Source organism: Ambystoma mexicanum, chromosome 11, assembly GCF_040938575.1.
Source record: "Ambystoma mexicanum isolate Mex_15411 chromosome 11, UKY_AmexF1_1, whole genome shotgun sequence".
In the NCBI taxonomy this organism is placed as follows: domain Eukaryota; kingdom Metazoa; phylum Chordata; class Amphibia; order Caudata; family Ambystomatidae; genus Ambystoma; species Ambystoma mexicanum.
In genome coordinates, this window is record NC_090934.1 from 822,715,125 (window position 1) to 822,734,348 (window position 19,224).

General features: G+C 46.3%; 12 non-coding genes across 12 annotated transcripts; all 12 read right to left on the reverse strand.

Annotated features, from left to right (window-relative positions):
• Nucleotides 1–135: 135 nt before the first annotated feature.
• On the reverse strand, nucleotides 136–207 carry TRNAW-CCA (transfer RNA tryptophan (anticodon CCA)). The gene has a single exon. It is a non-coding gene; the product is annotated as a tRNA-Trp (tRNA).
• Nucleotides 208–520: 313 nt separating this feature from the next.
• On the reverse strand, nucleotides 521–594 carry TRNAN-GUU (transfer RNA asparagine (anticodon GUU)). Its single transcript has one exon. It is a non-coding gene; the product is annotated as a tRNA-Asn (tRNA).
• Nucleotides 595–2,384: 1,790 nt separating this feature from the next.
• Nucleotides 2,385–2,456, reverse strand: TRNAW-CCA (transfer RNA tryptophan (anticodon CCA)). The gene has a single exon. It is a non-coding gene; the product is annotated as a tRNA-Trp (tRNA).
• A 313-nt stretch (nucleotides 2,457–2,769) lies between these two features.
• Nucleotides 2,770–2,843, reverse strand: TRNAN-GUU (transfer RNA asparagine (anticodon GUU)). Its single transcript has one exon. It is a non-coding gene; the product is annotated as a tRNA-Asn (tRNA).
• A 2,159-nt stretch (nucleotides 2,844–5,002) lies between these two features.
• Nucleotides 5,003–5,076, reverse strand: TRNAN-GUU (transfer RNA asparagine (anticodon GUU)). Its single transcript has one exon. It is a non-coding gene; the product is annotated as a tRNA-Asn (tRNA).
• Nucleotides 5,077–7,253: 2,177 nt separating this feature from the next.
• TRNAN-GUU (transfer RNA asparagine (anticodon GUU)) lies at nucleotides 7,254–7,327 on the reverse strand. Its single transcript has one exon. It is a non-coding gene; the product is annotated as a tRNA-Asn (tRNA).
• Nucleotides 7,328–9,117: 1,790 nt separating this feature from the next.
• On the reverse strand, nucleotides 9,118–9,189 carry TRNAW-CCA (transfer RNA tryptophan (anticodon CCA)). The gene has a single exon. It is a non-coding gene; the product is annotated as a tRNA-Trp (tRNA).
• Nucleotides 9,190–11,366: 2,177 nt separating this feature from the next.
• Nucleotides 11,367–11,438, reverse strand: TRNAW-CCA (transfer RNA tryptophan (anticodon CCA)). The gene has a single exon. It is a non-coding gene; the product is annotated as a tRNA-Trp (tRNA).
• Nucleotides 11,439–11,740: 302 nt separating this feature from the next.
• TRNAN-GUU (transfer RNA asparagine (anticodon GUU)) lies at nucleotides 11,741–11,814 on the reverse strand. Its single transcript has one exon. It is a non-coding gene; the product is annotated as a tRNA-Asn (tRNA).
• A 1,790-nt stretch (nucleotides 11,815–13,604) lies between these two features.
• On the reverse strand, nucleotides 13,605–13,676 carry TRNAW-CCA (transfer RNA tryptophan (anticodon CCA)). The gene has a single exon. It is a non-coding gene; the product is annotated as a tRNA-Trp (tRNA).
• Nucleotides 13,677–13,987: 311 nt separating this feature from the next.
• Nucleotides 13,988–14,061, reverse strand: TRNAN-GUU (transfer RNA asparagine (anticodon GUU)). Its single transcript has one exon. It is a non-coding gene; the product is annotated as a tRNA-Asn (tRNA).
• Nucleotides 14,062–16,626: 2,565 nt separating this feature from the next.
• On the reverse strand, nucleotides 16,627–16,700 carry TRNAN-GUU (transfer RNA asparagine (anticodon GUU)). The gene has a single exon. It is a non-coding gene; the product is annotated as a tRNA-Asn (tRNA).
• Between the last annotated feature and the right edge of the window lie 2,524 nt (nucleotides 16,701–19,224).

Sequence of the window (19,224 nt, forward strand, 5' to 3'; positions counted from 1 at the left end):
ATATGATACTTCCCTGCTGCAAAGCTTACATTCGAAACGCCAGAACAACTAGGCCCAGAGCATAAAGATGCAGTCAGGTTGAAATAACGAGATACTGAAGAGCAATTTTGTATTTCAGAGTGGGAAAAGGAAGTATGACCCCGACGTGATTTGAACACACAACCTTTTGATCTGGAGTCAGACGCGCTACCATTGCGCCACGAGGTCCTTGTGGCAATCCACCTGGTGTGTCTGATGACAGAATAAAGGTAGGAGACGTACATGCACCTGCAGAGCCTCATTGCTTCTTTAGGTAGACTGGCTAGGATAGCTTCCTTCTGTGCATCAGTACACGCTGCAGCCAAACCCTTCCCATGAAGTCTTGATGTTTATGAATTGAATGGCAAGTTTTGAAAAACTAAAGCAAGCGAGAAGAATTGCTTGCAGTTTATTGGATTTTTTGGACGTCAGCAGACGAGACCTGCGAGAGGTAAACAGAAGTCCATAGTTGGTCACGCTGAATTTTTGAGCCAAAATGCACCGTCCCTGGGTGGGCTTGAACCACCAACCTTTCGGTTAACAGCCGAACGCGCTAACCGATTGCGCCACAGAGACTCATGCAGTTCTTCCACAGGGGCCTGATTGGTGTGCTGTTTGCTTATGCTTCCCAGGCAACCTGAAAATATTTCTAAAATAGCTCTATTTCCCACAGCAAATCAGGGTATCAAGCACTTCCCTACCTCCCGTAATCCACAAACACAGGGGATTTAGTAGAGGACAGAGCCCATCAACAGTGCACAAAATGTCCTCTGTGTAGGCATAACTTGCTATGAGGAGAAAACCACAGTTGCGCACTTGTGTTAAAAGGGGACAGTAGGCTGAACCCAGAGAACACGGGAGAAATGACTCAGGTTTACTGAGTGGAACACTCTGTGTCTTTGTGCCAAAAACAGCAGCGTCTTTTCGGTTAACAGCCGAACGCGCTAACCAATTGTGCCACAGAGACTCACTGGCATGTGTGTTCTGCCTTTGGCCTGATTGCATTGCTATTTTTTTCTGATTGGCAGAAAACCTGAACTTTTTTCTGAAAAAGGCATGCCTCTCTTAGCACTGCAGTGCATTAGACTGCTCCCTTGCTTCCCTGAGTCCCCAAATACACAACCACCTTGGGCACAATAGAAGACACATTCCAGCAGATTTAGCAAGAGTGCACCAAGGATTCTATATGTAGGTACCTTGCTGAGAAGCAAGACCTGCAGTTGCATTCTTCTGTTAAAAGAGGGCAGCAGAGTGCACCAAGAGAACTTGGGGGAAGTAGCTTATGTTAACTACTTGCCATGCTCTTTATAGATCCCTCTGTTTGACTGGGTGAATTCTAATTTCTGGGGTAGAGTAAGCAATTTTTGGATCTAGATGCTGTGCGCAACAGGAATGCTATATACTGCACTGTACTGCTACTGAAAAGTTACCAATTTTACAGGATGTTCAGGTAAGCTTTGTTTCAGAAAACAACTTGCTAGATGCACTAAGACAGATTACTGGGACAAAGGAAGAGGGTTTGGGGATTAGCACATCTCCTATGAAAGGTACAGTCACGCCCGAGACAACTCTGAGTGTCACCTCAAATTCTAAGAAATGCAAACTAGGGACCTACGCTTTTTATTGCCAGTGGATCTTTGTGTTTCAGACAAATGTGCACGCCTCCCAGAGCCCCTTGCAATGCACTTAGGGAAAGGGGGGAAGGTGCTGTGAAGCCCTCTCGCTGACAATGTCTCTCTTGTCTATAATGTAACTATGAGAGAGAGAGAAATAGGCAATGCGAGAGTGAAAAAGTAAAATGGAAATGTGTCTACTGAGACCAGTATAAGGGGAAATCCTCACAATCCAGGACCGACAGTTGATTGGGAGGGCGCTTACAGGTTTCCGACACCAGACCGGTACCTGAACTCACAAACCCAAACTGCAAAGTGATGCCCATTGCCACTAGACTGCCGACCCCCTTTCGGGGCCCCAGCATATATCGTTTGGTCACACCTAGAGTTCCCAGGACAGTGCAGCATTCAGCGATTACACGAAAATATTGACAGCGCTAGGAGGCCATGCAAATGGCAGAGGTATGCTTTACAAAGCCCACGTAGCGTGCACAAAACAGCACATCAGTCAGGCCCACTTGAAGAGATGGTAAAGAGGAAATACTTCTGCTGCATCCAGTAAAACATAGAGATTGGCCTGCTTTAAAGGTTGACCATGTCCTTCATGGGTGTCTGCAAATATGATACTTCCCTGCTGCAAAGCTTACATTCGAAACGCCAGAACAACTAGGCCCAGAGCACAAAGATGCAGTCAGGTTGAAATAACGAATTACTGAAGAGCAATTTTATATTTCAGAGTGGGAAAAGCAAATATGCCCCCGACGTGATTTGAACACGAAACCTTCTGATCTGGAGTCAGACGCGCTACCATTGCGCCACGAGGTCCTTGCAGAAATCCACCTGGTATGTCTGATGACAGAATAAAGGTAGGAGACGTGCATGGACCTGCAGAGCCTCATTGCTTCTTTAAGTAGACTGGCTAGGATAGCTTCCTTCTGTGCATCAGTACACGCTGCAGCCAAACCCTTCCCATGAAGTCTTGATGTTTATGAATTGAATGGCAAGTTTTGAAAAACTAAAGCAAGCGAGAAGAATTGCTTACAGTTTATTGGATTTTTTGGACGTCAGCAGACGAGACCTGCGAGAGGTAAACAGAAGTTCATAGTTGGTCATGCTGAATTTTTGAGCCAAAATGCACCGTCCCTGGGTGGGCTTGAACCACCAACCTTTCGGTTAACAGCCGAACGCGCTAACCGATTGCGCCACAGAGACTCATGCAGTTCTTACACAGGGGCCTGATTGGTGTGCTGTTTGCTTATGCTTCCCAGGCAACCTGAAAATATTTCTAAAATAGCTCTATTTCCCACAGCAAATCAGGGTATCAAGCACTTCCCTACCTCCCCTAATCCACAAACACAGGGGATTTAGTAGAGGACAGAGCCCATCAACAGTGCACCAAATGTCCTCTGTGTAGGCATAACTTGCTATGAGGAGAAAGCCACAGTTGCGCACTTGTGTTAAAAGGGGACAGTAGGCTGAACCCAGAGAACACGGGAGAAATGACTCAGGTTTACTGAGTGGAACACTCTGTGTCTTTGTGACAAAAACAGCAGCGTCTTTTCGGTTAACAGCCGAACGCGCTAACCAATTGCGCCACAGAGACTCACTGGCATGTGTGTTCTGCCTTTGGCCTGATTGCATTGCTATTTTTTTTCTGATTGGCAGAAAACCTGAACTTTCTTCTGAAAAAGGCATGCCTCTCTTAGCACTGCAGTGCAGTAGACTGCTCCCTTGCTTCCCTGAGTCCCCAAATACACAACCACCTTGGGCACAATAGAAGACACATTCCAGCAGATTTAGCAAGAGTGCACCAAGGATTCTATATGTAGGTACCTTGCTGAGAAGCAAGACCTGCAGTTGCATTCTTCTGTTAAAAGAGGGCAGCAGAGTGCACCAAGAGAACTTGGGGGAAGTAGCTTATGTTAACTACTTGCCATGCTCTTTATAGATCCCTCTGTTTGACTGGGTGAATTCTAATTTCTGGGGTAGAGTAAGCAATTTTTGGATCTAGATGCTGTGCGCAACAGGAATGCTATATACTGCACTGTACTGCTACTGAATAGTTACCAATTTTACAGGATGTTCAGGTAAGCTTTGTTTCAGAAAACTACTTGCTAGAGGCACTAAGACAGATTACTGGGACAAAGGAAGAGGGTTTGGGGATTAGCACATCTCCTATGAAAGGTACAGTCACGCCCGAGACAACTCTGAGTGTCACTTCAAATTTTAAGAAATGCAAACTAGGGAACTACGCTTTTTATTGCCAGTGGATCTTTGTGTTTCAGACAAATGTGCACGCCTCCCAGAGCCCCATGCAATGCACTTAGGGAATTGGGGGAAGGTGCTGTGCAACCCTCTCGCTGACAATGTCTCTCTTGTCTATAATGTATCTATGAGAGAGAGAGAAATAGGCAATGCGAGAGTGAAAAAGTAAAATGGAAATGTGTCTACTGAGACCAGTATAAGGGGAAATCCTCACAATCCAGGACCGACAGTTGATTGGGAGGGCGCTTACAGGTTTCCGACACCAGACCGGTACCTGAACTCACAAACCCAAACTGCAAAGTGATGGGCATTGCCACTAGACTGCCGACCCCCTTTCGGGGCCCCAGCATATATCCTTTAGTCACACCTAGAGTTCCCAGGACAGTGCAGCATTCAGCGATTACACGAAAATATTGACAGCGCTAGGAGGCCATGCAAATGGCAAAGGTATGCTTTACAAAGCCCACGTAGCGTGCACAAAACAGCACATCAGTCAGGCCCACTTGAAGAGATGGTAAAGAGGAAATACTTCTGCTGCATCCAGTAAAACATAGAGATTGGCCTGCTTTAAAGGTTGACCATGTCCTTCATGGGTGTCTGTCAATATGATACTTCCCTGCTGCAAAGCTTACATTCGAAATGCCAGAACAACTAGGCCCAGAGCACAAAGATGCAGTCAGGTTGAAATAACGAGATACTGAAGAGCAATTTTATATTTCAGAGTGGGAAAAGCAAATATGCCCCCGACGCTTCTGATCTGGAGTCAGACGCGCTACCATTGCGCCACGAGGTCCTTGCGGCAGTTCACCTGGTGTGTCTGATGACAGAATAAAGGTAGGAGACGTACATGCACCTGCAGAGCCTCATTGCTTCTTTAAGTAGACTGGCTAGGATAGCTTCCTTCTGTGCATCAGTACACGCTGAAGCCAAACCCTTCCCATGAAGTCTTGATGTTTATGAATTGAATGGCAAGTTTTGAAAAACTAAAGCAAGCGAGAAGAATTGCTTGCAGTTTATTGGATTTTTTGGACGTCAGCAGACGAGACCTGCGAGAGGTAAACAGAAGTTCATAGTTGGTCATGCTGAATTTTTGAGCCAAAATGCATCGTCCCTGGGTGGGCTTGAACCACCAACCTTTCGGTTAACAGCCGAACGCGCTAACCAATTGTGCCACAGAGACTCATGCAGTGCTTACACTGGGGCCTGATTGGTGTGCTGTTTGCTTATGCTTCCCAGGCAACCTGAAAATATTTCTAAAATAGCTCTATTTCCAACAGCAAATCAGGGTATCAAGCACTTCCCTACCTCCCGTAATCCACAAACACAGGGGATTTAGTAGAGGACAGAGCCCATCAACAGTGCACCAAATGCCCTCTGTGTAGGCATAACTTGCTATGAGGAGAAAGCCACAGTTGCGCACTTGTGTTAAAAGGGGACAGTAGGCTGAACCCAGAGAACACGGGAGAAATGACTCAGGTTTACTGAGTGGAACACTCTGTGTCTTTGTGCCCAAAACAGCAGCGTCTTTTCGGTTAACAGCCGAACGCGCTAACCAATTGCGCCACAGAGACTCACTGGCATGTGTGTTCTGCCTTTGGCCTGATTGCATTGCTATTTTTTTCTGATTGGCAGAAAACCTGAACTTTTTTCTGAAAAAGGCATGCCTCTCTTAGCACTGCAGTGCATTAGACTGCTCCCTTGCTTCCCTGAGTCCCCAAATACACAACCACCTTGGGCACAATAGAAGACACATTCCAGCAGATTTAGCAAGAGTGCACCAAGGATTCTATATGTAGGTACCTTGCTGAGAAGCAAGACCTGCAGTTGCATTCTTCTGTTAAAAGAGGGCAGCAGAGTGCACCAAGAGAACTTGGGGGAAGTAGCTTATGTTAACTACTTGCCATGCTCTTTATAGATCCCTCTGTTTGACTGGGTGAATTCTAATTTCTGGGGTAGAGTAAGCAATTTTTGGATCTAGATGCTGTGCGCAACAGGAATGCTATATACTGCACTGTACTGCTACTGAAAAGTTACCAATTTTACAGGATGTTCAGGTAAGCTTTGTTTCAGAAAACAACTTGCTAGAGGCCCTAGGACAGATTACTGGGACAAAGGAAGAGGGTTTGGGGATTAGCACATCTCCTATGAAAGGTACAGTCACGCCCGAGACAACTCTGAGTGCCTCCTCAAATTCTAAGAAATGCGAACTGGGGTCCTACGCCTTTTATTGCCAGTGGATCTTTGTGTTTCAGACAAATGTGCACGCCTCCCAGAGCCCCATGCAATGCACTTAGGGAAATGGGGGAAGGTGCTGTGAAGCCCTCTCGCTGACAATGTCTCTCTTGTCTATAATGTATCTATGAGAGAGAGAGAAATAGGCAATGCGAGAGTGAAAAAGTAAAATGGAAATGTGTCTACTGAGACCAGTATAAGGGGAAATCCTCACAATCCAGGACCGACAGTTGATTGGGAGGGCGCTTACAGGTTTCCGACACCAGACCGGTACCTGAACTCACAAACCCAAACTGCAAAGTGATGGGCATTGCCACTAGACTGCCGACCCCCTTTCGGGGCCCCAACATATATCCTTTAGTCACACCTAGAGTTCCCAGGACACTGCAGCATTCAGCGATTACACGAAAATATTGACAGCGCTAGGAGGCCATGCAAATGGCAGAGGTATGCTTTACAAAGCCCACGTAGCGTGCACAAAACAGCACATCAGTCAGGCCCACTTGAAGAGATGGTAAAGAGGAAATACTTCTGCTGCATCCAGTAAAACATAGAGATTGCCCTGCTTTAAAGGTTGACCATGTCCTTCATGGGTGTCTGTCAATATGATACTTCCCTGCTGCAAAGTTTACATTCGAAACGCCAGAACAACTAGGCCCAGAGCACAAAGATGCAGTCAGGTTGAAATAACGAGATACTGAAGAGCAATTTTGTATTTCAGAGTGGGAAAAGGAAGTATGACCCCGACGTGATTTGAACACACAACCTTCTGATCTGGTTTCAGATGCGCTACCATTGCGCCACGAGGTCCTTGTGGCAATCCACCTGGTGTGTCTGATGACAGAATAAAGGTAGGAGACGTACATGCACCTGCAGAGCCTCATTGCTTCTTTAGGTAGACTGGCTAGGATAGCTTCCTTCTGTGCATCAGTACACGCTGCAGCCAAACCCTTCCCATGAAGTCTTGATGTTTATGAATTGAATGGCAAGTTTTGAAAAACTAAAGCAAGCGAGAAGAATTGCTTGCAGTTTATTGGATTTTTTGGACGTCAGTAGACGAGACCCCTGCGAGAGGTAAACAGAAGTTCATAGTTGGTCATGCTCAATTTTTGAGCCAAAATGCATCGTCCCTGGGTGGGCTTGAACCACCAACCTTTCGGTTAACAGCCTAACGCGCTAACCGATTGCGCCACAGAGACTCATGCAGTGCTTACACTGGGGCCTGATTGGTGTGCTGTTTGCTTATGCTCCCCAGGCAACCTGAAAATACTTCTAAAATAGCTCTATTTCCCACAGCAAATCAGGGTATCAAGCACTTCCCTACCTCCCGTAATCCACAAACACAGGGGATTTAGTAGAGGACAGAGCCCATCAACAGTGCACCAAATGTCCTCTGTGTAGGCATAACTTGCTATGAGGAGAAAGCCACAGTTGCGCACTTGTGTTAAAAGGGGACAGTAGGCTGAACCCAGAGAACACGGGAGAAATGACTCAGGTTTACTGAGTGGAACACTCTGTGTCTTTGTGCCCAAAACAGCAGCGTCTTTTCGGTTAACAGCCGAACGCGCTAACCAATTGCGCCACAGAGACTCACTGGCATGTGTGTTCTGCCTTTGGCCTGATTGCATTGCTATTTTTTTCTGATTGGCAGAAAACCTGAACTTTTTTCTGAAAAAGGCATGCCTCTCTTAGCACTGCAGTGCATTAGACTGCTCCCTTGCTTCCCTGAGTCGCCAAATACACAACCACCTTGGGCACAATAGAAGACACATTCCAGCAGATTTAGCAAGAGTGCACCAAGGTTTCTATATGTAGGTACCTTTCTGAGAAGCAAGACCTGCAGTTGCATTCTTCTGTTAAAAGATGGCAGCAGAGTGCACCAAGAGAACTTGGGGGAAGTAGCTTATGTTAACTACTTGCCATGCTCTTTATAGATCCCTCTGTTTGACTGGGTGAATTCTAATTTCTGGGTTAGAGTAAGCAATTTTTGGATCTAGATGCTGTGCGCAACAGGAATGCTATATACTGCACTGTACTGCTACTGAAAAGTTACCAATTTTACAGGATGTTCAGGTAAGCTTTGTTTCAGAAAACAACTTGCTAGAGGCACTAAGACAGATTACTGGGACAAAGGAAGAGGGTTTGGGGATTAGCACATCTCCTATGAAAGGTACAGTCACGCCCGAGACAACTCTGAGTGTCACCTCAAATTCTAAGAAATGCAAACTAGGGTCCTACGCCTTTTATTGCCAGTGGATCTTTGTGTTTCAGACAAATGTGCACGCCTCCCAGAGCCCCATGCAATGCACTTAGGGAAATGGGGGAAGGTGCTGTGCAACCCTCTCGCTGACAATGTCTCTCTTGTCTATAATGTATCTATGAGAGAGAGAGAAATAGGCAATGCGAGAGTGAAAAAGTAAAATGGAAATGTGTCTACTGAGACCAGTATAAGGGGAAATCCTCACAATCCAGGACCGACAGTTGATTGGGAGGGCGCTTACAGGTTTCCGACACCAGACCGGTACCTGAGCTCACAAACCCAAACTGCAAAGTGATGCCCATTGCCACTAGACTGCCGACCCCCTTTCGGGGCCCCAGCATATATCCTTTAGTCACACCTAGAGTTCCCAGGACAGTGCAGCATTCAGCGATTACACGAAAATATTGACAGCGCTAGGAGGCCATGCAAATGGCAGAGGTATGCTTTACAAAGCCCACGTAGCGTGCACAAAACAGCACATCAGTCAGGCCCACTTGAAGAGATGGTAAAGAGGAAATACTTCTGCTGCATCCATTAAAACATAGAGATTGGCCTGCTATAAAGGTTGACCATGTCCTTCATGGGTGTCTGTCAATATGATACTTCCCTGCTGCAAAGCTTACATTCGAAACGCCAGAACAACTAGGCCGAGAGCACAAAGATGCAGTCAGGTTGAAATAACGAGATACTGAAGAGCAATTTTGTATTTCAGAGTGGGAAAAGCAAATATGACCCCGACGTGATTTGAACACGCAACCTTCTGATCTGGAGTCAGACGCGCTACCATTGCGCCACAAGGTCCTTGTGGCAGTCCACCTGGTGTGTCTGATGACAGAATAAAGGTAGGAGACGTACATGCACCTGCAGAGCCTCATTGCTTCTTTAGGTAGACTGGCTAGGATAGCTTCCTTCTATGCATCAGTACACGCTGCAGCCAAACCCTTCCCATGAAGTCTTGATGTTTATGAATTGAATGGCAAGTTTTGAAAAACTAAAGCAAGCGAGAAGAATTGCTTGCAGTTTATTGGATTTTTTGGACGTCAGCAGACGAGACCTGCGAGAGGTAAACAGAAGTCCATAGTTGGTCACGCTGAATTTTTGAGCCAAAATGCACCATCCCTGGGTGGGCTTGAACCATCAACCTTTCGGTTAACAGCCGAACACGCTAACCGATTGCGCCACAGAGACTCATGCAGTTCTTACACAGGGGCCTGATTGGTGTGCTGTTTGCTTATGCTTCCCAGGCAACCTGAAAATATTTCTAAAATAGCTCTATTTCCCTCAGCAAATCAGGGTATCAAGCACTTCCCTACCTCCCCTAATCCACAAACACAGGGGATTTAGTAGAGGACAGAGCCCATCAACAGTGCACCAAATGTCCTCTGTATAGGCATAACTTGCTATGAGGAGAAAGCCACAGTTGCGCACTTGTGTTAAAAGGGGACAGTAGGCTGAACCCAGAGAACACGGGAGAAATGACTCAGGATTACTAAGTGGAACACTCTGTGTCTTTGTGCCAAAAACAGCAGCGTCTTTTCGGTTAACAGCCGAACGCGCTAACCAATTGCGCCACAGAGACTCACTGACATGTGTTTTCTGCCTTTATCCTGATTGCATTGTTATTTTTTTCTGATTGGCAGAAAACCTGAACTTTTTTCTGAAAAAGGAATGCCTTTCTTAGCACTGCAGTGCATTAGACTGCTCCCTTACTTCCCTGAGTCCCCAAATGCAAAACCACCTTGGGCACAATAGAAGACACATTCCAGCAGATTTAGCCAGAGTGCACCAAGGTTTCTATATGTAGGTACCTTGCTGAGAAGCAAGACCTGCAGTTGCATTCTTCTGTTAAAAGAGGGCAGCAGAGTGCACCAAGAGAACTTGGGGGAAGTAGCTTATGTTAACTACTTGCCATGCTCTTTATAGATCCCTCTGTTTGACTGGGTGAATTCTAATTTCTGGGGTAGAATAAGCAATTTTTGGATCTAGATGCTGTGCGCAACAGGAATGCTATATACTGCACTGTACTGCTACTGAAAAGTTACCAATTTTACAGGATGTTCAGGTAAGCTTTGTTTCAGAAAACAACTTGCTAGAGGCCCTAGGACAGATTACTGGGACAAAGGAAGAGGGTTTGGGGATTAGCACATCTCCTATGTAAGGTACAGTCACGCCCGAGACAACTCTGAGTGCCACCTCAAATTCTAAGAAATGCGAACTAGGGTCCTACGCTTTTTATTGCCAGTGGATCTTTGTGTTTCAGACAAATGTGCACGCCTCCCAGAGCCCCTTGCAATGCACTTAGGGAAATGGGGGAAGGTGCTGTGAAGCCCTCTCGCTGACAATGTCTCTCTTGTCTATAATGTATCTATGAGAGAGAGAGAAATAGGCTATGCGAGAGTGAAAAAGTAAAATGGAAATGTGTCTACTGAGACCAGTATAAGGGGAAATCCTCACAATCCAGGACCGACAGTTGATTGGGAGGGCGCTTACAGGTTTCCGACACCAGACCGGTACCTGAACTCACAAACCCAAACTACAAAGTGATGGGCATTGCCACTAGACTGCCAACCCCTTTTCGGGGCCCCAGCATATATCCTTTAGTCACACCTAGAGTTCCCAGGACAGTGCAGCATTCAGCGATTACACGAAAATATTGACAGCGCTAGGAGGCTATGCAAATGGCAGAGGTATGCTTTACAAAGCCCACGTAGCGTGCACAAAACAGCACATCAGTCAGGACCACTTGAAGAGATGGTAAAGAGGAAATACTTCTGCTGCATCCAGTAAAACATAGAGATTGGCCTGCTTTAAAGGTTGACCATGTCCTTCATGGGTGTCTGTCAATATGATACTTCCCTGCTGCAAAGCTTACATTCGAAACGCCAGAACAACTAGGCCCAGAGCACAAAGATGCAGTCAGGTTGAAATACCGAGATACTGAAGAGCAATTTTGTATTTCAGAGTGGGAAAAGCAAACATGACCCCGACGTGATTTGAACACGCAACCTTCCGATCTGGAGTCAGACGCGCTACCATTGCGCCACGAGGTCCTTTGCAGTCCACCTGGTGTGTCTGATGACAGAATAAAGGTAGGAGACGTACATGCACCTGCAGAGCCTCATTGCTTCTTTAAGTAGACTGGCTAGGATAGCTTCCTTCTGTGCATCAGTACACGCTGCAGCCAAACCCTTCCCATGAAGTCTTGATGTTTATGAATTGAATGGCAAGTTTTGAAAAACTAAAGCAAGCGAGAAGAATTGCTTGCAGTTTATTGGACGTCAGCAGACGAGACTTGCGAGAGGTAAACAGAAGTTCATAGTTGGTCATGCTGAATTTTTGAGCCAAAATGCATCGTCCCTGGGTGGGCTTGAACCACCAACCTTTCGGTTAACAGCCGAACGCGCTAACCGATTGCGCCACAGAGACTCATGCAGTCCTTACACTGGGGCCTGATTGGTGTGCTGTCTGCTTATGCTTCCCAGGCAACCTGAAAATATTTCTAAAATAGCTCTATTTCCCACAGCAGATCAGGGTATCAAGCACTTCCCTACCTCCCCTAATCCACAAACACAGGGGATTTAGTAGAGGACAGAGCCCATCAACAGTGCACCAAATGTCCTCTGTGTAGGCATAACTTGCTATGAGGAGAAAGCCACAGTTGCGCACTTGTGTTAAAAGGGGACAGTAGGATGAACCCAGAGAACACGGGAGAAATGACTCAGGTTTACTGAGTGGAACACTTTGTGTCTTTGTGCCAAAAACAGCAGCGTCTTTTCGGTTAACAGCCGAACGCGCTAACCAATTGCGCCACAGAGACTCACTGGCATGTGTGTTCTGCCTTTGGCCTGATTGCATTGCTATTTTTTTCTGATTGGCAGAAAACCTGAACTTTTTTCTGAAAAAGCCATGCCTCTCTTAGCACTACAGTGCATTAGACTGCTCCCTTGCTTCCCTGAGTCCCCAAATACACAACCACCTTGGGCACAATAGAAGACACATTCCAGCAGATTTAGCAAGAGTGCACCAAGGTTTCTATATGTAGGTACCTTGCTGAGAAGCAAGACCTGCAGTTGCATTCTTCTGTTAAAAGAGGGCAGCAGAGTGCACCAAGAGAACTTGGGGGAAGTAGCTTATGTTAACTACTTGCCATGCTCTTTATAGATCCCTCTGTTTGACTGGGTGAATTCTAGTTTCTGGGGTAGAGTAAGCAATTTTTGGATCTAGATGCTGTGCGCAACAGGAATGCTATATAATGCACTGTACTGCTACTGAAAAGTTACCAATTTTACAGGATGTTCAGGTAAGCTTTGTTTCAGAAAACAACTTGCTAGAGGCCCTAGGACAGATTACTGGGACAAAGGAAGAGGGTTTGGGGATTAGCACATCTCCTATGAAAGGTACAGTCACGCCCGAGACAACTCTGAGTGCCACCTCAAATTCTAAGAAATGCGAACCAGGGCCTTACGCTTTTAATTGCCAGTGGATCTTTGTGTTTCAGACAAATGTGCACGCCTCCCAGAGCCCCATGCAATGCACTTAGGGAAATGGGGGAAGGTGCTGTGCAACCCTCTCGCTGACAATGTCTCTCTTGTCTATAATGTATCTATGAGAGAGAGAGAAATAGGCAATGCGAGAGTGAAAAAGTAAAATGGAAATGTGTCTACTGAGACCAGTATAAGGGGAAATCCTCACAATCCAGGACCGACAGTTGATTGGGAGGGCGCTTACAGGTTTCCGACACCAGACCGGTACCTGAACTCACAAACCCAAACTGCAAAGTGATGGGCATTGCCACTAGACTGCCGACCCCCTTTCGGGGCCCCAGCATGTATCCTTTAGTCACACCTAGAGTTCCCAGGACAGTGCAGCATTCAGCGATTACACGAAAATATTGACAGCGCTAGGAGGCCATGCAAATGGCAGAGGTATGCTTTACAAAGCCCACGTAGCGTACACAAAACAGCACATCAGTCAGGCCCACTTGAAGAGATGGTAAAGAGGAAATACTTCTGCTGCATCCAGTAAAACATAGAGATTGGCCTGCTTTAAAGGTTGACCATGTCCTTCATGGGTGTCTGTCAATATGATACTTCCCTGCTGCAAAGTTTACATTCGAAACGCCAGAACAACTAGGCCCAGAGCACAAAGATGCAGTCAGGTTGAAATAACGAGATACTGAAGAGCAATTTTATATTTCAGAGTGGGAAAAGCAAATATGACCCCGACGTGATTTGAACACGCAACCTTCTGATCTGGAGTCAAACGCGCTACCATTGCGCCACGAGGTCCTTGGCAGTCCACCTGGTGTGTCTGATGACAGAATAAAGGTAGGAGACGTACATGCACCTGCAGAGCCTCATTGCTTCTTTAAGTAGACTGGCTAGGATAGCTTCCTTCGGTGCATCAGTACACGCTGCAGCCAAACCCTTCCCATGAAGTCTTGATGTTTATGAATTGAATGGCAAGTTTTGAAAAACTAAAGCAAGCGAGAAGAATTGCTTGCAGTTTATTGGATTTTTTGGACGTCAGCAGACGAGACCTGCGAGAGGTAAACAGAAGTTCATAGTTGGTCACGCTGAATTTTTGACCCAAAATGCATCGTCCCTGGGTGGGCTTGAACCACCAACCTTTCGGTTAACAGCCGAACGCGCTAACCGATTGCGCCACAGAGACTCATGCAGTGCTTACACTGGGGCCTGATTGGTGTGCTGTTTGCTTATGCTCCCCAGGCAACCTGAAAATATTTCTAAAATAGCTCTATTTCCCACAGCAAATCAGGGTATGAAGTACTTCCCTACCTCCCGTAATCCACAAACACAGGGGATTTAGTAGAGGACAGAGCCCATCAACAGTGCACCAAATGCCCTCTGTGTAGGCATAACTTGCTATGAGGAGAAAGCCACAGTTGCGCACTTGTGTTAAAAGGGGACAGTAGGCTGAACCCAGAGAACACGGGAGAAATGACTCAGGTTTACTGAGTGGAACACTCTGTGTCTTTGTGCCCAAAACAGCAGCGTCTTTTCGGTTAACAGCCGAACGCGCTAACCGATTGCGCCACAGAGACTCATGCAGTGCTTACACTGGGGCCTGATTGGTGTGCTGTTTGCTTATGCTCCCCAGGCAACCTGAAAATATTTCTAAAATAGCTCTATTTCCCACAGCAAATCAGGGTATGAAGTACTTCCCTACCTCCCGTAATCCACAAACACAGGGGATTTAGTAGAGGACAGAGCCCATCAACAGTGCACCAAATGCCCTCTGTGTAGGCATAACTTGCTATGAGGAGAAAGCCACAGTTGCGCACTTGTGTTAAAAGGGGACAGTAGGCTGAACCCAGAGAACACGGGAGAAATGACTCAGGTTTACTGCGTGGAACACTCTGTGTCTTTGTGCCCAAAACAGCAGCGTCTTTTCGGTTAACAGCCGAACACGCTAACCAATTGCGCCACAGAGACTCACTGGCATGTGAGTTCTGCCTTTGGCCTGATTGCATTGCTATTTTTTTCTGATTGGCAGAAAACCTGAACTTTTTTCTGAAAAAGGCATGCCTCTCGTAGCACTGCAGTGCATTAGACTGCTCCCTTGCTTCCCTGAGTCCCCAAATACACAACCACCTTGGGCACAATAGAAGACACATTCCAGCAGATTTAGCAAGAGTGCACCAAGGTTTCTATATGTAGGTACCTTGCTGAGAAGAAAGACCTGCAGTTGCATTCTTCTGTTAAAAGAGGGCAGCAGAGTTCACCAAGAGAACTTGGGGGAAGTAGCTTATGTTAACTACTTGCCATGCTCTTTATAGATCCCTCTGTTTGACTGGGTGAATTCTAATTTCTGGGGTAGAGTAAGCAATTTTTGGATCTAGATGCTGTGCGCAACAGGAATGCTATATACTGCACTGTACTGCTACTGAAAAGTTACCAATTTTACAGGATGTTCAGGTAAGCTTTGTTTCAGAAAACAACTTGCTAGAGGCACTAAGACAGATTACTGGGACAAAGGAAGAGGGTTTGGGGATTAGCACATCTCCTATGAAAGGTACAGTCACGCCCGAGACAACTCTGAGTGTCACCTCAAATTCTAAGAAATGCAAACTAGGGACCTACGCTTTTTATTGCCAGTGGATCTTTGTGTTTCAGACAAATGTGCACGCCTCCCAGAGCCCCTTGCAATGCACTTAGGGAAATGGGGGAAGGTGCTGTGAAGCCCTCTCGCTGACAGTGTCTCTCTTGTCTATAATGTATCTATGAGAGAGAGAGAAATAGGCAATGCGAGAGTGAAAAAGTAAAATGGAAATGTGTCTACTGAGACCAGTATAAGGGGAAATCCTCACAATCCAGGACCGACAGTTGATTGGGAGGGCGCTTACAGGTTTCCGACACCAGACCGGTACCTGAACTCACAAACCCAAACTGAAAAGTGATGGGCATTGCCACTAGACTGCCGACCCCCTTTCGGGGCCCCAGCATATATCCTTTAGTCACACCTAGAGTTCCCAGGACAGTGCAGCATTCAGCGATTACACGAAAATATTGACAGCGCTAGGAGGCCATGCAAATGGCAGAGGTATGCTTTACAAAGCCCACGTAGCGTGCACAAAACAGCACATCAGTCAGGCCCACTTGAAGAGATGGTAAAGAGGAAATACTTCTGCTGCATCCAGTAAAACATAGAGATTGGCCTGCTTTAAAGCTTGACCATGTCCTTCATGGGTGTCTGTCAATATGATACTTCCCTGGTGCAAAGTTTACATTCGAAACGCCAGAAGAACTAGGCCCAGAGCACAAAGATGCAGTCAGGTTGAATTAACGAGATACTGAAGAGCAATTTTGTATTTCAGAGTGGGAAAAGGAAATATGACCCGACGTGATTTGAACACACAACCTTCTGATCTGGAGTCAGACGCGCTACCATTGCGCCACGAGGTCCTTGTGGCAGTCCACCTGGTGTGTCTGATGACAGAATAAAGGTAGGAGACGTGCATGGACCTGCAGAGCCTCATTGCTTCTTTAAGTAGACTGGCTAGGATAGCTTCCTTCTGTGCATCAGTACACGCTGCAGCCAAACCCTTCCCATGAAGTCTTGATGTTTATGAATTGAATGGCAAGTTTTGAAAAACTAAAGCAAGCGAGAAGAATTGCTTACAGTTTATTGGATTTTTTGGACGTCAGCAGACGAGACCTGAGAGAGGTAAACAGAAGTTCATAGTTGGTCATGCTGAATTTTTGAGCCAAAATGCATCGTCCCTGGGTGGGCTTGAACCACCAACCTTTCGGTTAACAGCCGAACGCGCTAACCGATTGCGCCACAGAGACTCATGCAGTTCTTACACAGGGGCCTGATTGGTGTGCTGTTTGCTTATGCTTCCCAGGCAACCTGAAAATATTTCTAAAATAGCTCTATTTCCCACAGCAAATCAGGGTATCAAGCACTTCCCTACCTCCCCTAATCCACAAACACAGGGGATTTAGTAGAGGACAGAGCCCATCAACAGTGCACCAAATGTCCTCTGTGTAGGCATAACTTGCTATGAGGAGAAAGCCACAGTTGCGCACTTGTGTTAAAAGGGGACAGTAGGCTGAACCCAGAGAACACGGGAGAAATGACTCAGGTTTACTGAGTGGAACACTCTGTGTCTTTGTGCCAAAAACAGCAGCGTCTTTTCGGTTAACAGCCGAACGCGCTAACCAATTGTGCCACAGAGACTCACTGGCATGTGTGTTCTGCCTTTGGCCTGATTGCATTGCTATTTTTTTCTGATTGGCAGAAAACCTGAACTTTTTTCTGAAAAAGGCATGCCTCTCTTAGCACTGCAGTGCATTAGACTGCTCCCTTGCTTCCCTGAGTCCCCAAATACACAACCACCTTGGGCACAATAGAAGACACATTCCAGCAGATTTAGCAAGAGTGCACCAAGGATTCTATATGTAGGTACCTTGCTGAGAAGCAAGACCTGCAGTTGCATTCTTCTGTTAAAAGAGGGCAGCAGAGTGCACCAAGAGAACTTGGGGGAAGTAGCTTATGTTAACTACTTGCCATGCTCTTTATAGATCCCTCTGTTTGACTGGGTGAATTCTAATTTCTGGGGTAGAGTAAGCAATTTTTGGATCTAGATGCTGTGCGCAACAGGAATGCTATATACTGCACTGTACTGCTACTGAAAAGTTACCAATTTTACAGGATGTTCAGGTAAGCTTTGTTTCAGAAAACAACTTGCTAGAGGCACTAAGACAGATTACTGGGACAAAGGAAGAGGGTTTGGGGATTAGCACATCTCCTATGAAAGGTACAGTCACGCCCGAGACAACTCTGAGTGTCACCTCAAATTCTAAGAAATGCAAACTAGGGACCTACGCTTTTTATTGCCAGTGGATCTTTGTGTTTCAGACAAATGTGCACGCCTCCCAGAGCCCCTTGCAATGCACTTAGGGAAAGGGGGGAAGGTGCTGTGAAGCCCTCTCGCTGACAATGTCTCTCTTGTCTATAATGTAACTATGAGAGAGAGAGAAATAGGCAATGCGAGAGTGAAAAAGTAAAATGGAAATGTGTCTACTGAGACCAGTATAAGGGGAAATCCTCACAATCCAGGACCGACAGTTGATTGGGAGGGCGCTTACAGGTTTCCGACACCAGACCGGTACCTGAACTCAAAAACCCAAACTGCAAAGTGATGCCCATTGCCACTAGACTGCCGACCCCCTTTCGGGGCCCCAGCATATATCGTTTGGTCACACCTAGAGTTCCCAGGACAGTGCAGCATTCAGCGATTACACGAAAATATTGACAGCGCTAGGAGGCCATGCAAATGGCAGAGGTATGCTTTACAAAGCCCACGTAGCGTGCACAAAACAGCACATCAGTCAGGCCCACTTGAAGAGATGGTAAAGAGGAAATACTTCTGCTGCATCCAGTAAAACATAGAGATTGGCCTGCTTTAAAGGTTGACCATGTCCTTCATGGGTGTCTGTCAATATGATACTTCCCTGCTGCAAAGCTTACATTCGAAACGCCAGAACAACTAGGCCCAGAGCATAAAGATGCAGTCAGGTTGAAATAACGAGATACTGAAGAGCAATTTTGTATTTCAGAGTGGGAAAAGGAAGTATGACCCCGACGTGATTTGAACACACAACCTTCTGATCTGGAGTCATACGCTACCATTGCGCCACGAGGTCCTTGTGGCAATCCACCTGGTGTGTCTGATGACAGAATAAAGGTAGGAGACGTGCATGAACCTGCAGAGCCTCATAGCTTCTTTAAATAGACTGGCTAGGATAGCTTCCTTCTGTGCATCAGTACACGCTGCAGCCAAACCCTTCCCATGAAGTCTTGATGTTTATGAATTGAATGGCAAGTTTTGAAAAACTAAAGCAAGCGAGAAGAATTGCTTGCAGTTTATTGGATTTTTTGGACGTCAGCAGACGAGACCTGCGAGAGGTAAACAGAAGTCCATAGTTGGTCACGCTGAATTTTTGAGCCAAAATGCACCGTCCCTGGGTGGGCTTCGGTTAACAGCCGAACGCGCTAACCGATTGCGCCACAGAGACTCATGCAGTTCTTACACAGGGGCCTGATTGGTGTGCTGTTTGCTTATGCTTCCCAGGCAACCTGAAAATATTTCTAAAATAGCTCTATTTCCCACAGCAAATCAGGGTATCAAGCACTTCCCTACCTCCCCTCATCCACAAACACAGGGGATTTAGTAGAGGACAGAGCCCATCAACAGTGCACCAAATGTCCTCTGTGTAGGCATAACTTGCTATGAGGAGAAAGCCACAGTTGCGCACTTGTGTTAAAAGGGGACAGTAGGCTGAACCCAGAGAACACGGGAGAAATGAC